This window comes from Gadus chalcogrammus, chromosome 12 (genome assembly GCF_026213295.1).
Source record: "Gadus chalcogrammus isolate NIFS_2021 chromosome 12, NIFS_Gcha_1.0, whole genome shotgun sequence".
In the NCBI taxonomy this organism is placed as follows: domain Eukaryota; kingdom Metazoa; phylum Chordata; class Actinopteri; order Gadiformes; family Gadidae; genus Gadus; species Gadus chalcogrammus.
The window spans coordinates 1,893,784-1,911,363 of record NC_079423.1 but is presented as its reverse complement, the minus strand read 5'-3'; the positions used below and the strand labels follow the sequence as shown (position 1 = coordinate 1,911,363).

The 17,580-nt window shown below is 43.5% G+C and overlaps 1 pseudogene; it reads left to right on the top strand.

Annotated features, from left to right (window-relative positions):
- Nucleotides 1-15,216, top strand: part of LOC130392847 (VWFA and cache domain-containing protein 1-like) — an 82,643-nt pseudogene extending 67,427 nt beyond the window's left edge.
- Nucleotides 15,217-17,580: the final 2,364 nt, after the last annotated feature.

Here is a 17,580-nt window from a genome sequence, read left to right as displayed (position 1 = left end):
CGGGAATCCACCCTGTAAAAACGCAGAAGTCTTGTACATTTGGGCCAACCCTCCAGACGGACCCGGCGTTTTCAGTTCCTGCAAACACACTTTTTGGCCTTAAAGGAAGCCCAAAAGTATCAACACCCCGGCCCCACGTTCCCGCCATTCCAGTGACCTCCACCTCCTTTTGATAGCGCTAAGCCGCTGTAAAAGCAGCCTGCCAGGGAGGTGCAGGGATGAGGACTTTTATTTTACTGGTTTACCTCATTCTGTCCGTCTCTGTGGGTGGACATTATAATCATGAGAAAACATGACGTGCCTGCCATTCACTGCAGCGGTGCCATGACATCAGCTTTTCATAAGAACTAAACACATCGTCACAAGCCGTGCCATTGCTGCACTTCGGTTGTGTTTGACAAAACATCAGCCTGACTTGTAGTGTGACGCAGATCTATACACTTTTGTAATTAAGAATGTTTCGAACTTATATGCAGTACCATACTTCATCAGCTTTTTTTTTTTTCTGCTCCCCTCCTCTTTCCCATCCTCCTTCTCTCACGGCGGCTCCAGTCATCTGTCAGGAACGAGGTGATGGCGACCAGTCACGTTACCGACGAGTGGATGACGCTAATGGAGATGAGCAGCCTCAACTGCTACATTGTGAGGCGTTACATAGCAACACCCAACGGTGTGCTGCGGATTTTCCCTGGGTCCCTGATGGACAAAGCCTTCGACCCCGCTCGGCGACAATGGTGTGTGTGTGTGTGTGTGTGTGTGTGTGTGTGTGTGTGTGTGTGTGTGTGTGTGTGTGTGTGTGTGTGTGTGTGTGTGTGTGTGTGTGTGTGGTGTGTGTGTGTGTGTGTGTGTGTCAACAATATATTGTGTCTGCTTGCAGTTTGGGGCTTCTTTCGGGGAAGCTGCAATGGAAAGAATTCTCTGATTTTGTGTTTCCCTGGAGTCCTGAACAGCATGACACCGCTATTTTTGTGTTGTCTGCTTGATGAGATCTGCTGCTGACCATGACCTTAAATGTAATGGTTATAATGGATTGAGTGTAATGTTCAGTGTTAACATTGTTTGTCCCTATCGATGGAATATAATTGCTTTATTCAATATGATTGTAGATTTTAGCTGTTAACCATAACTTTAGTAATCGTTAGTATGTGTATAGTAGAATTGTTTCAAAGAATTATTGTCACTTGATGCAATCATTTTCTTTCATATATCATAATAGTATTGATCTGTATGGCATAGATATAGTATTTCCATTAGCTCTGTCTCTCAACATGTGCCTCAATGGGAAGAAACTGTGTAGGATTTAAGCTGATGTCCTGACCACGGAGATGTTGTGTCTGTAGGTACCAGCACGCCGTGGCCAACCCAGGCCTGATCACCTTCACTGGGCCCTACCTGGATGTGGGCGGAGCCGGCTACGTGGTCACCATCAGTCACACCATACACACCTCCAGGTGATCTAGCACATACATACACGCACGCACAAACACAATGGACACACAAACTTAATCAAATCAAAACTTTTAAAGTGTTCTTTATACGTTTGCATTTTGGAGGTGTCAGTGATAAAAACACTGAATTGGGTTCACAAGACTTGCATACATGAGAATACGAGAATTAGAATAACTTTTACCTTATTGTACAAGTACACAAGAGGCTTGATTCCTCAACATCCATACACCTCAACATCGCAGCAGCAATACAAGATAAAGTAAATACCATAGTGAAAGTAGGGAAAAATAAGTAGCAGAAGTGGTAGTTGTACCAGCCACTATCGATTGTAGTGCAAAAATGTTGTGCAAATTACGGAAATATGTATTTAGACAATCAGTTTTTGAAGTGTGTTGGTTTGGGGTAGGGGACTTCTCCAGGAGCCTGACTGCTTGGGGGCAAAACAATGTGATCATCCTCTGGGTTTGTGCCCAGAGGCTTCGGTACAGATTGCTACATGATGATGATACAGATTTGTTTTCAATCCCGAGCCGTCATGTGTGATAATCACCATATCACGTGACTCCTCTTCCTCTTCCTGTCTCTAATGTCCTTCCTCTCCTCAGCTCCAACATGGCGTCTGGCTACGCGGTGGCGGTGATGGGCATAGACTTCACCCTGCGCTACTTCTACAAGGTCCTGCTGGACCTGCTGCCCATCTGCAACCAGGACAACGGAAACAAGATCAGGTGGGTGACCTTTCCTCTCCTCGCAATCCTCCTCCTCCTCCTCCTCCTCCTCCTCCTCCTCACCCTCTTACATTCCTCTTCTTTTCTTTAAAGAAGGAATTAAACAAAGGAAGAAAAGAAGGAGAGGAGGGAGTTGGAGGGGAGTGAAGTGAGCTTCCTAGCCGAGCTCCATGTTTTTGGACTACCCAACCAAACTCCAACTCCTTTTGAAAACCCATCTAATCTCTCTCTCTCTCATTCATCATTCTCTCACGCTCTTTTTTCTTTTTCTTTCCTTCAACCCCTCACTGTGTCTTTGTGCAAGTGTCCAGGGGCTGTATTAATCAGGATTAGTCTAGAGAGAGAGTAGTGGGGGGTGGTGGTGGTGGTGGTGGTGGTGGTGAAGTTGGGCGGTTCAGTATTTGGCAGAGGAGTAGAGGCAGAGGATCAGTGTGAACAATAGTTCACACTGATCTTTGGCAGGCGTCTGGGGCAGAGCAGCATGAACAGAGCAGGACTCTGAGTGTTTTGACAGCAGTGGAAACCAGAGTGTTTGTGTATGAATATGTGCATGTACCTGCTTGCTGTGTGCAGGTGCTTCATCATGGAGGATCGCGGATACCTGGTGGCCCACCCCACCCTTATTGACCCTAAAGGTCATGCTCCGGCCGAGCAACAGCACATCACTCACAAGGTAGCGGTACTGTCTGTCTTCCCCTCTCTGTTCCATTCTCTGTCTGCAGTGAGCAAAATGTCCAAAGCACCCTCGGGCCATCCGTTTAGTTTGGGCTCGCTCTCTCTCCCTACCTATACCTCTCTTTTTGTTGTTTTATCCTTTGTTAATTTTGTTAAATATTTACTTGTATAAGTGATGTCCTGCTGAATCGGTCCCACAAGGCACTTCATCAGTGTGTGGTTACAGTCTATAAGCGGTTGTTAATATATTGAGAGTTGTTAGCACAATGAATCGATATTTTCTACGGTCGTTTACACCGGCTGAATACAATCAAACATTTACACAGACAAAAAGTCAACACCCACACGTGTGCGTATGTTGACTTGACACACACACACAAATACACACCATGTGCACAAACACTAAAGGCCCCATTCTCTCATATAGCAATAACTAAACATGATTGAGCGAATGTCAACACTTAAACCAACACACTTTGTCACAGAAGTTCCGAGACATAACATTCGGGGACTCAATCAGCGGGATAAACAAACTAACCTCTAATTCTTTCAATGCCCATCTCTCACTCTTCTCCCGTGATGTATAAATATGGAACAAAGGAAAAAGAACAAATACTACAAAAACTAAGTGAAATATAGATTGTCAGTGATAGAGTGCAGGACTACTGCTCTGAACTGGGTGACAGAATGAGTCTTTACCCGTCTCTGTAGGTGTTATTGAATGTACAATGTAGATGCCCAAAGTAACATCTGGTAAATCCCCCTTCGTCTTTTCTCATCTCTGTCTATGTGGCGCTATAGGAGCCGCTGGTGGCTAATGACATCCTCAACCATCCCAACTTCGTCAAGAAAAACCTGTGTAACAGCTTCAGCGACCGCACCGTGCAGCGCTTCTACAAGTTCAACACCAGCATTGTGGTAAGCACAAACACACACACACACCACACACACACACCCACACACACACACGCACACACGTGCATGCATTCACACTCATGCACCTTCACACACTTAGTCTGATAGGCACACACCTTCTTATACTATCAACAATTCAACAAATGGAACAAGCGCTCTGTACTTCTTACAGTGCTATGGCCCCACCGTGTGGCCATTTCCCATCATTACACTACATTATTTTTTCTGTATAATTGTTCCCTCTCTTTACCATGATTCCCTGGCTCTTTTTAACTATCCTGTCTCCGATCAGGTGACTTGACCAACTTGGTCCACGGCAGCCATTGTTCAAAGTACCGGCTGACCAGAATCCCCGGCACCAACGCCTTTGCCGGCATCGTCAACGAGACGTGTGACTCGCTGGCCTTCTGCGCCTGCAGCACGGTGGACCGGCTCTGTCTCAACTGCCACAGGTCCGTCTCAGTCATGCACGAAAAGGCACAGGCACACACAGACTCTCAGACTCAGACACACACACACACACACACACACACACACACACCACACACACACACACACACACACACACACACACACACACACACACACACACACACACTATCATCTATACACAGACACTAACACACTAGGTTTTCATACAGAATAAACGTCTAATTTAAATCCCATCCGACATATTTAGAGTTGGTCCCTTGCATGGTTGAAGGAAACTATTGCAAAATGAATGGTGTGCATGTTGTTATAATGCATAGCCAGTGGATGCCATGCCCTTCACATTAATTTTGTGTTGTATTATCTGACTCCATCGCCAATGTTTATGTTGCGGCTCTAGGATGGAGCAGAATGAATGTGAGTGTCCATGTGAATGCCCCCTGGAGGTCAACGAGTGTACCGGCAACCTCACCTTTGCTGAAAACAGGTCCGTACAGGTCACAGGCACAACTTTAACTCACAATTAGGCCCTACTCCTTAACCCTTCCCCTTATCCCTACCTCTCAACCCTACCCCTACAAAATGGGACGACCTTCATTACCACGTTACAGTACGACAGTAGTCGTTGACAGGGTTTTGATCTTTAATTATTTATTTTTTGATCTTTGGATACAATATCGCTCTGGAATTTTACTGTATAGTTTTAATTTCTTAGGAATGCATCCCTAAGCACATGGAAAAAACACGGTATGATTAGACAAGAATATTATTCATGCTCACATTCTGTTAGAAACTGCAAAATTGCCCTTATTTTGGATCAAACATTATAGAAGATCACATAATATATAAAAGCAGAATAAACATAGAACTTGAGGTAGTATCCCATCCATGTAAAACATAAATATCATACAAACAAGAACCAGTGATGTAATGGAACTAATATTGCACATTACAAAAAGGCATCAATCGCAATTTATGTATAACTTTTTCAAAGAGGCCCAAAAAACTGTCAGTGGGTGGTTTAAAACCGGCTGCGGAGCCCCCGGCGTGAGTCCGGGAGCTTAGCTCTCCCCCTTACCCCTTAGGGGAAGTTAGCCCTCCCCCTTACCCCTTACCCTAAATAAAACGAGTTATGGGACCCCCCTATGCTGCGCGGGAACGCGCAACAGCGAGGCGTAGGGTTGAGATTAGCAGGAAACTGAGATATAGCAAACATTTCTGATTATTTTGAGAGTTGTTATGTATTTTATGATAGATTGACAATATATTTTATGGTTGGTAACTGGTATTTTAACAGTATTTCATTTGAGGGTGTGCTTTTAACGTTGTTATTAGCACCATAGCGATGCGGTTCGGAATGAGGCTTTTGTGCTGAGCCACACAAGCAAGCAACATCAAGCAAGCATCACTGATATTATATCACACCCTGTTGTGTAATATTGCTTGATTTTCTTTCTTTATCCAGAACAGTCTCCATCAATGTCGCCAGTTCAGTTTTTCTCCGGCTGACGGCCTATGTGCCTATCAGTCTGTCTTCACATCACTATGTCACCCATCTCCGTCATTGTCTGTCCATCTTCCAATGTTTGTCATTTCTGACAACAGATTGTCTTTCTGATGAGGACATGATCTGCGATGGCTTGAGAAGCCCGCCATTATCTTCCTTTCATAGACTGAACTTAGTGTCAAACTCTACACCAACATGGCTGCTAATGTACTCTTTAAATTTGTTTATCAAATCAGGTCATTTCTTTATGCTGCTGTTTTGTTCTTACTCACAATTTTGTGCGTGTACATTTGTGTGTGTTTGTGTGTCTGCAGGAACCCAAGCTGTGAGCTGACACAGGAGCCCCCTCAGCATGAGTGTGATCGACCCCGGTCTCCATGACAGCCTCCCCCAGTGCATTAACACCCGCTGTGGCCAGAGATACACTAGCAGGTAATGCGCACGTACGCCACACGTACGTATATATGCATGCATATGTATGTACGTGCTGATCCAGAAAATCCTTCTGGATCTGTTTTGACCGTGGATTTCGTTCCCAGCGATTGTTTCGGAGTGTTGGACTGCGAGTGGTGCACGGTGGATAGCGACGGAAAGACCCACCTGGACAAGCCCTACTGCGCCCTGCAGAAGGAGTGCTTCGGGGGCATCGTCGGGGCCAAGAGTCCCTACGTGGACAAGGCCTGGGGCTCATGGGTGAGTGGAGGCAGTATGAGTGTGGGTGAGGTGTAACCTTGCCTCTGTGAAGATACGAGCATTGTACACGTCTTGGCGTATAGCAATGCAGAGAGGGGGCTCATGAGTAAAGGAAGCCTTTCCAAAGCTTACAAAGGATCTTTTGCATCTTTTCAGGTGAAACACCTCAATTTGAAATGGCTTAAAAAGGGATAGGATAATGATGTGCTCCTAGTTTTTCATGGCATCAAAATGTGCAGTATTGGCCGATGAAGAATGATGTACTACTCCACTCCAGCAGTTCCCAGCGATGAGAGACGGAGAAGCAGTTTTGTGAGGAAGTGGAGGATTGATATTTTTGGATAATTTAGCAGCAGAGCTGTTTAAGTTCTTCTGCTTCTTTTCCGGCGCCTAGACCCATTCTAACACTCACTGTTCTTCCTGTATTTATCTCTCTTGCTCTCTCTTGAGCTTTCTTGTTCTCATGTTCTCTTTTTCTGTTCTGCTACTCTTTTTATTTTTTTACTTCTGCTTTATCTCTGCTCTTTATCATTTCTTCGATCCTTTTACCCTGCTCCATTCCCTCCGTGTCTGTATCTATCTGACTTATTAATATTAACATATTTCTCTCTCTCTCTCTCTCTCTCTCTCTCTCATCTCTCTCTCTCTCCTCCTCTCTCTCTCTCTCTCTCTCTCTCTCTCTCTCTCTCTCTCTCTCTCTCTCTCTCTCCTTCTCTCTCTCTCCTTCTCTCTCTCTCTCTCTCTCTCTCTCTCTCTCTCCTTCTCTCTCTCTCTGTGCCACTCTCAGACGAGGAGGTGAGCTCTCTGAACATGATAAAGAGTGCCCCGGTGGGGCCGGTGGCAGGCGGTATCATGGGCTGCATCATGGTGCTGGTCCTGGCCGTCTATGGCTACCGCCATCAGATCCATCGGCGGTCCCACCAGCATATGTCGCCGCTTGCCGCCCAAGGTAGGCATGGGCTCCTTGGGACCTTCACATAAATTCACACCGATGGGCCTACGCTTGGGTCAGGCACTCAAATAGAACAGTTCTTACCGTTGACATGATCAGACATGGTTTATCGAGCTATTTTAGTTTATAATTTAAACCTGCAATATGTTAAAATTGATCTGTAACTGTAGTTGCAATAAAAGCCAGCCACTAGAGGCTGCTAGTGAGATTATTTTTTTGGATTTATTCCTTTATAAACCTATGGATAATATTTACCAAAGAATGTCTTTCTGAAGTTAGAGGGAATAACGGCACACAATTTAGAAAAAATTGCAAAGATGTTTAAGCAATATTTCAAATTGTTAGAACTGTATCCGAGCACGAGCCACTGTTAGTACTTACACCTCCTTGGAATTGATATTTCAGTCAAGCCTCTCATTCTTTGGTTCGGACTGGAGGCATAGAACTGGCAGGCATGGGAGTTGGGCGATAACACAAACATTTGTTCCGCAACGCTTGATGTTCACTCCAAGTCATAGATCAAACATTTATACAATTATAAACATCAAAAAATATGACTTAAACAGTCACACAAACGAGTCCATACACATGTATCCATAGAAATAGAACTACTTTGAATCCTGCAAACATTTTAAATCGGTGTGGAGGTTTTAATTGGGGCAGTGCATGGTTAATGTGCTCTGACACTACCGACGTTGGAACCCTTCCCAGTATACAGACATGCTCTTTCTGTTGACGCGATAATAGTGTTGACTCTGACTCTTGCAAACATCCCCATTCATTAAATGCTCAATGCTGAATTGCTGTTTAATGGCCTACACAGTGCCGACAGAACATGGAAGCCCCGGGTAGCAACTCGATTCCTGGGTAATGTGTCTGGGCCCCTTAATGGGATCCAGATTAGGAGAAGAGGTCTCTGAGAGATTCAATGAGATCCGCTCAAATTCTCAGCAATTCCCAAACACCGCTTGATTTCATGGTTAGAGGTCATCCCCCACCATTATCAAGTGCTGTGTCATGAGAGGCATGTGATTATGTAGGGAAATGGCTCACGCCTCTTCTTCCCCCCTCCGCACCCCAAATGTCTCCCAGAAAATGTCTGTGAGAATGTCCAACCTAGACAACGAGAGAGATGAGCGCGACGAGGACAGCCATGAAGATCGAGGAATCAGTGAGTACGCCAGCACCAAGAGGCAAAGTTTGTCCGCGTCAAACACCATGATTTTGAAGGTACGCCAAGCCTTCAGGTCTCCCTCAGAAGCCACTCCCCCAAAACAAGCGACTAGCTGGCTAGCTTTAGCAATAGGGTCTGCCTTTGGTAGACTCTTGGCATGCACCATGAGTGCACACAGGTAGCCGGGGAAGGAAGGTAGCTAGATAGACAGGTTGGCCATGCAATCATCTCATTCGAGCCAAAATAAATATTCGGACCGCTTATCACAGCCCTTTGACAGCCAGATATACAAGGTCTCTTTTCCTTTTTTTAATCAGAGCATTTGATTTATTTATGCTGTGAAGATGATAAAAGAATTTCTGCAAATAAAAAGATGCTTCTTAAAGAAATGGCCCTACCATGGTTAGCTGTGTGTTTTGAGACCTCTCCTCCCGTTTCCTCTCCCAGTCAAGCAACACGCGGTTCATGGCGGCGGTCATCGAGAGACACACACACCAGCCCGGAGCGCAGGCGGAGGTACTGGGGGCCGCTCCGGGACGGAAGGGAGTGACCATGGTAAGACACAAACGCACGCACGCACCACACCACACACACACACCACACACACACACACCACACAACCACAACACCACACACACACACACACACGACACACACACACCACACACACACACACACCACACACACATTTAAATGCTTTAGTTGGATCCAAAATTTACAAAGAAGGGGAACAAGATCCAAACACTTTGGGGAGAAAGATTCATAATCTAACAGGTTCATCAAGCTTACATGCCTTTACATTGCCTACATAAGTTAAAATATTGCATCGAACACTTGGATAAATAAAAACATCTTTGTCTCCAGATCTGCATACTACCTATGGGGGCTGAAACAGAGCAAAGTTTTGCCAATCTTTTGGCTTCCATCTTATGTATCCCCCTCAACTGCAGTCCTCTAACATCTTTTGTGGATATGACGTAAGCTTCCAAAGATGAAAGATATAATTTTGCATTGGTAACCTAGGGCATATACGATTTACCAGTGGCTGGGATTTCAGTAACTTAGAGTAGTAGCAGGTGTCCATATACAAATTGAAGCAATAGCCCACTTCAATAATAAGTGTCGTTTACGATTACAATGTCTGGAGTGTTTGCTATGTTTCTGAAATACTCATCGTCGGTACATTGCGATTTCAATTAACTTTTAACAGAATTATCGGTCATGCCTGGCCACATGCAGTCCTTTATAATGATGACATCCATTCAGAATGTGTGCAACTGTTTCATTCTCCTGTTGATTTAGGTGGAATATGCAGTATTGGTTGTGTTTTGATGGGTACCATATTGCTAGGTTGTATTTTGTTTGACATTGCAGTCACGCTTTAACCTTAAAGATTAAGATGTCCTCTGGAGTGGAATAATGAGTTATTACAGAATGAGAAACAGAATGATATGTGTAAGGCAGTGCTGCTAACTCGCCTTGCAATTTCAGGCTTGACCAGCGCCGCGCATTCTGCGATATTCTGCGCTGGAGAAGAGAGGCTCTTGCGTGTTTGGTCTGTAGATGTTCTCGTCGTTCAAGATCGCTAGAGTGGAAAAAATCTGCATTATGATGTTGTCAGTCAGGGGAGCCATCAGGGCATTGCCAGGAAATTTGTACGCACACACTCACACTGACCATGGTAAGACTCACACACACAATGACCATGGTATTACACTCGCACACACTAACCATGATAACACACTCACGCACATGCATATGTGAAGGCATATAATGTCCTCACACACTTTTAAATATATTAAGCACTTTTAATTTGAGCAAGCTAAAAGTGCTATACTTTGACCATTATTTATGTTGGGTTTGGTGACACACATCGACCAGAATACACACAGGAACCAGACAGGAAGGTCACCACGCCATACCAGAAAGAGGACTGGTGCGATGGAATTATACATGTGAAAACCATCAAACAAAGATCTACTGTATAGTGCTGCAGTCTCTTAGGTTGTTTTTCTAAAAGCATTTAATGTTCATAATTGTAATCACAGCCCAAGAGAGGCTGTTGGTAGATGGTAGCTGACACTGTTGCTGACACTGTCCCTACGTAGGCTGAGGGTCCCCATTATTCTGTTGTATAACTGACGATGATGATGATCATTTGGGGAGGAGGAGATGTTGGTCAGAGTTTTGACGGTGATTGAGTGAGTAAGCGGAGGGAGAAAGTGCTTGAAGCAGAGGGCCTGGTTCACATCAATGTTATTTGGGAAGATAGAGCAGAAAAGCATGAATGTAAAAATGTGTGCAGAATTACCCCATCGTAGTGTTCATCACATAGTAAGTAAACCCACTCTGTCTCCCCTTGCATGGAGTTATCTTCTTGCCTGTTTGAGGATGGGTTGAACAGGGAGTGTTATCATATTAAGATTGACCTGCATGACATATTATGAGAAATTGGAGAGAACTGGCGCAAGGAAAAGAATCCCATCACATGTTGCATAACCAAATGAGAGAGAGTGAGAGAGGTGTGATGAAAGTGAAGGGCGGTAGAGGGAGAGGGTGGGGGTGTCGTTCTTTTTGGATGAAAGCAAACTTCTTCCAAGTTGCTGCTCTGCTTGCATCAGTCAATGTCCTCCCACCTCCAACCAGCACGTATCAAACTGCCCCACCCACACGCACGCGCACACACACGCTCACACTGACGTGTAAGTGAGTCATTCGGACACGACACACAGTGCTGAATGTATTCCTTTGGTGTGTTTTATGTCGGTTTGCCAAGATGTCTTTTAGCTGTTAACGAGGAACACGCTTCTCAGATCCAGCGTGATGTGGGCTCCTGAAAATTGTGTCTTTCTGTCACATGATGCCAGCATGGATTCTCCTTTGAAGACTCTTTTTTACATTGTCAAGCCAGCAGTCGGTCGCGGCTTGGCATGCCCTGCAATTTCACTGTCTTTCCTGTTTAAAAACGACAGAGTACAATCGCCCTTTTTCACAGAGCCGGCTTTCTTTGTTCATTAGAGTAGGCGGGCCTATGCACGGACAGTCGACCTCTTTAGAATAATTTGCATACTAGCAATGTTTTATTTTTTTATTTTGCATGCAAGAATGAGTATACATCTCAGTGTAGGCTACAGAAGTGATTACAAACACCAACATATTATTTCTTTAGCTGACCACGTTTTTTATCCCGACAAAAGCCTGGTAGAGTCTTTCTCATAGATTGCACCATCTTTCCCCGTGTTCGTTAAATGCGACTGCATAACTTTCTCTCCCATGATGGTCAGCAGATCGCGGATTTCACCGTCCCTCCAGTTAGAAATACTCACGTTGATGTTGTTGCGTTGTCTCTGTTGTAGAGACGACGCAGCAACACCTCTACCCAAGTCCCTCCCCTGGAACAGCGAAGCCGTCGCTTTTACATCAAAAATTTAACCGCCAATATGCGGAGGGTCAGTGTTATCGCGCAGACCATTACGGGGAAAAGGCAGGCATATTTAGCAGTGTATTTTTTTTTTTCTCACCTCAATCCCTCATTATTTTCCCTCTGTCACTCCTCTATAGCCTTTTAGGATTTCTTCGTCCTTCTCTTCCTTTCTTTTTTCCTCTCCTTTTGTCTTCCTCAGAAATTGTTAATATTTGCCGCCTTTCGCAGTTTGGTTCTTCAAGTGAGCATCAGAACCATTGCTGTTTGGAAATAAACAACGTATAGCAAGTTCCAATCTTTACACACACGATACAGACACACACAAACACACACCTTTCCTCTTCTTTCTGCGTCATCAACATAAGTGTATAGTATAGCCACATGTATTTAAAAGACAGACCATCAGACTCACTAAACTCCCACTTTTACAATCACTACATCTTTTGGTTTTGCCTCTGGAGATTTTATTCTTAATCTTCAGAAACACTCTTTTTTCCTGAATATAATTAATGCAGGACTTGAGGCTTAGAAGGTTATTTGCTACATGGTAATTAAGGCTGGATGGAGGATTTCATCCCTCTGCGTATTGCCGGCTTCGAGTTAGGAGTTTTTTAAGGAGAGCTGTATAGTGGTAAACGGCCTGGTAGAGATAAGACCCAAGCATTGCTTTGTTGTCCATAAAATGGAATTAAAGGCATGGTCTCCAAAGTCCAGAGCTCTTCATACTTATGCCTCCACATCTACTTTTAACACTCAGATTTACTGTCTCTCAATTTTTTTTTGTTTTGGGTTAATTTTTTTTGAACACAAAACAAACGCATATGATTAAACGACGGAAGAGTCAGGGGACGAACCAAAGACCGAAAGGATTCATCCCATGTATATTTTGATTTTGTGAGGCAAAAAGGCCTCCTCATTGGGATCACAACAGAGTTCTCATTAACCAGCGGCATGTTTTCATTAAGAGAAACCGAGGAGCATCTGATCATTTGTCAGCCTGCATAGACAACATGTTCTCTGTTGGTCTGGCAACGGGGAAGCAGAGGGCGGGGGATTGAGCTGGCCTAATCGAAACAACGGATTACGTTTTGGAGAACGGGATGCTTGTAATGATTCTGTTGGCAAACAGTTGTCGTTGTTCAGAAAGCCTGTCTTCCGCTTAAAGGCTTTGCCAGACGTTCTCCATTAAAGAGAATTGTTAAGGGAGACAATGGCTGGGGGTGTAACATTAATTGAAATTATGAATGAATTGAACTTCCACAGCTCACAATTGAGGAGCCCAATGTCTGAAACACTGTAAATGTTTTGCTATTTTGCTAATGAGTGGACACATTTTCACAACTGAACCCATTTGAAAAGTTAAAGTACCAAGGTAAATGAAACCCAGGGAGCCAAGAATGTGTGGTGCAGTCTGGGCAGACATGTTTACTGACATAAATACTTAAACATTATAACATCATTGTCTCTTTTCCTCTTCAGTTGTTTCAAAAAGTGTATACACACACTGCTTTAATAGGCTAACATTTAGTGGTCTAAGCACTTGGTGAGCAAAGTCCCCATTGAGTTGTTAATATGTGTAATCCCAACATAGTTAAATACATTCAATGGCTGACTTAATGACCAGTTTCAGGGTGTATTTGTGCGTCTTCATGAAATCACTCCCAACTCTTTGTTTCTTTATTTTTGTGTCCAATTAGGTTACAGCACCATGAGCCCCCAGGAGGACAGCGAGAACCCGCCTGGCAACAACGATCCGCTGTCTGCCGGCGTGGACGTGGGTAACCACGACGACGACATGGACCTGGACACACCCCCGCAGACGGCGGCGCTGCTCAGCCACAAGTTCCACCCGTACCGCCACTCACACACGCACCACCACCCGCTCCACACGCACACACATCACATGCAGGCAGCCGTCACAGTGCACAGCGTGGACGCTGAGTGCTGATCCACCCCTCCTCGCTCCGAGACAAACGGCTGAAACATTATTTTTTTTTTTTAATCAAAGACTTGCGTCCGCTCGTGACTAGATGGCACACAGTGCGCACAAGGATAACGACACGTTGGATCAGAAGATGACCTGAGACAATGGGGCGTACGTTGAAGCGGGAAAATTAAACCCTGCAACTTGCGGACTGTTGAGACTATTGAGAGACACATTGATTCCAAGTTCAACTGAGCCGGGGTCATTTTGTTTCTTCTTCTTAGTGAATTTTTTCCCCCATCAGAGTTCATTAAAGATCGGGCCGGACAATGGAGTTCCACATGAGTGTCTATGGCTGGGGTTGCCTCAAATGACAGCTGGAGCTTGACATGGATAAGGTTGAAATGGTTAATGGCGGTATTACACTGGGTCATGGTGAAGGTTAAACAGGATCGAGCAAAGTTATTGGCCTGAGAAGGACCAGCGACACATGACCATAATGTTACTTACCAGTATTGATAAGATTCACATCTCTGCATTTCGCTCTGTGAGCAGTTTCAAATCACAAACCCCCTTTTAGAGGGAGATTTTTTTAATGTAACATTTCCCACCTGAGCCTGGAAAACGGCTGTCTGTTTATGGATGTACCAGTAAAGCATCTAGCTTGACTACATAACATTTGACATGCAAACCTTGACAGAACAGAAAAAATATTTTTTTACTAGTATTTATTGAAGAGGTGGGTTGTGCGTGGAACCAACGAGTGGTTGCCACGGTGACCCAGGTCTTTGCTCATGGGCTGATAACCCTCCCTCAACATGCACAGACTCTTGGTCCTTGTATTCCATGTTCCAATGGATAACCCTACGGCCCAACCAAACGGGTATTCCGCTCTACGGTCCGGACCTGGGAAATCTTTGACGACAAGAATGACGGAGTGCTGTGGGAAAGTTCTTCCAAGACTGGAACCACTCTGTCCTTTATTTTGACCTAATTACAAAGAAAATCTTAAAGTCAAAAAATTATGAGGAAGAGCCTGTCTCGGCAGAGGCCCACGTTACAAAAGCCTGTGTATTTCGGGGACACTGAATATGGATTCAAACCAGTTACATTCCAATTGGGATATAAGATGGAGACTCTGAGCTGAGGGAGAGAAAGATAGAGGTGTTGCTGTAAAGTGGCTTCACCAAGCTATAGGTTTTCTCAGTGGTTAACCACTTTAAATGTATTTTCTACCCTTTTGCGCACGTGTGTGTGCGTGCGTGCGTGTGTGCGTGCGTGCGTGCGTGTCCAGAGGATTTTTATCAAATTGTTTAAAAGGTAGCATTAGAGAATGGACTTAGTCATTTCACAATCCATTCATGTTTTTTCTTGATATTATCTGTTCATGAGGTACACAGCATCTCAAGTCATGGCAAAGTAATATCGGGGTTTTGAAGATTCCAGAAATTCACTAGGAAATGTGAATACAGAATCAAAGATGGTTGTCACATGACCTGTATACTCTGTATTTTTCCGAAAACAATGGGGGGGGGGGGGTCAAAAGATGCTCAGATATTTCTACCTTTTATATTGATTAGTCCGTTCGTGGTTTCTCTCTATATAAATGGATACCTTGGATATTGGTTTGCTGAATATAGTTGTATCTTCTGTTTAGGTCCATATTGGATGTAAGTAAGTACTTGGGAAATCAATTCATTCTCTTCAAGGGCACACTTGAGAGGGTTTTTCTAGTATCATATAATCATATTATTTGTTACCAAAATGCCAACTGTAAGGTCTCCATAAACTAACATGCTACAGAGAGAGGGTATTGTGTATTTTATTTTGAGCAATGACCATGTAACAAACATGTAGTTAATTTTGTGTTTTGATGACATTTGCTTAGGGTGGGTTACTGTCACTTTGGTCAAATGCTGTTTTTTTATAAAAAAAATTGTGTACAGTCTCCTAACAGATTTGCCAACATGACATGCATGAATAATGTCACTCAAAAAATGTACTGTTGGGGGGGGGGGGGGGATGCATAATAACTTCAATCACTAAACATTCACTTTGAACCCTTTCATAGCTCTGCATGATATGATCTGGGTCAATAACTGAATCAGCCATAATGCAATGCATCATTTTGGTGTCTAATTGATCAATGGGAAGACTACACAATTTTTTCCTTTCCATCATTTTGGTGTCTAATTGAACAATGGGAAGAGTACCCGATTTTGTCCTTACCATAATTCTTACATTGAAAACTAACTTATGATATATATATATATATATATATATATTGTCACCCAGCCACGCTCCTTTTTTTTGTATTTGTGCCACCTCATAAAGTTTCTCATCGCTATTTTAGTGACTCATCCAAATCATTCTATCTTTAAATTGCTTTAGCAAATTAATTCTCTGTTGCAATACTTTTTTTGGCCTGACAGTTTTTAAATTGGAAGATAATTTGTAGCAGTATTTACCAGCTGTGAATTACTATGTGCGAGTACATGGAACAATAGTAAGTGAGTGGTTGTTCTGAAGGAACTTATGTGTGTGTAGATCATCTCCCCCCTCCCTTTGTACCATAGAGTTCTCAAAGGAAATGTATTGCAATGTGAATGTGATTAAAAATGAACAAATCCACTGTACTCTTAATATCCTCTGCTATTTTTTTAAGTTAAAATGCTGTAGGTACGATTTAAGGGCTATAATCTGAATGTAATTTCCGTTAGCTAATGGTGAGTGATATGCTCAGTGAAATATCTGCTCTGGTCTAGTGTGCCTGCCTCTGTATGAGACACTTTGAATTTTGACCTGACTCCAGGACCGCTCTTCCCTGATTGGTTCGGGGATCAAACCCTCCCTTCAATCACAGGCATCTGAAATGCAATCACTCTCAAAGGCGGAGAAACAACTTATTCAGATTGTGTGGTATCAATCCTAATTGAACTGTGATTTTGTGTTAATTAGTGTGGTTGATACTGCAAGCACATCTACTGTTCTTAAGTTTTTTTTATACCGTTTGCTGCATTCCTTTTTTGTGCAGTTAACTGCTCCTGCATACTTTCAGCTATAGAAACCATTCAAGCATCAAAACGTCAAGCTTTTTAACAATATGATGGCTATCCCGGCGTTTGTCAACTCTTTCAACTTTTTAAACTATTACGCTTTTTCAGCTTTTTTTTTTTTTTTTTTACAATGTAGGCTAAGTCATTTATACTTTACCTTCTTTGAAACTTCAACTACTTCAGACATCATAACGTGGTCAATTTTCAATTTTCAGATGCGTGTTCAAATCAACACGCATCTGAAAACCAAATTTAGATTATCTCTTTTTCAGAATTACAGTTTAAGTTCCATATCAGCTTTGATTTCAGTTGGTCTCGTTTTTTTTTCAATGGGAGGTCGGGCATTTTTTCCCGACGAATTTGACTACTTTTTACGACGTTCAGGCAGCGAGGACGTTAGCGGTGACAGTGTTGAGGTTAGCGGTGAGTGTTGAGGTTAGCGCTGACGTTAGCATTTAGGTTAGCGCTGACGTTAGCATTTTGGCAACCACACTCTCGCAGTTCGTTAGGACAAAGCACATTCTAGTTTACATGGCGCCTCTCATTTAGAAGTATGGCTTTTGACTGGGTTGAATATGTACCTTTTCGATCCTGTTGTTTTTGGTTTCTGGTTTGACGTCTGAAGTCTTCTTACTGTATTCATCTTCAAGCCAA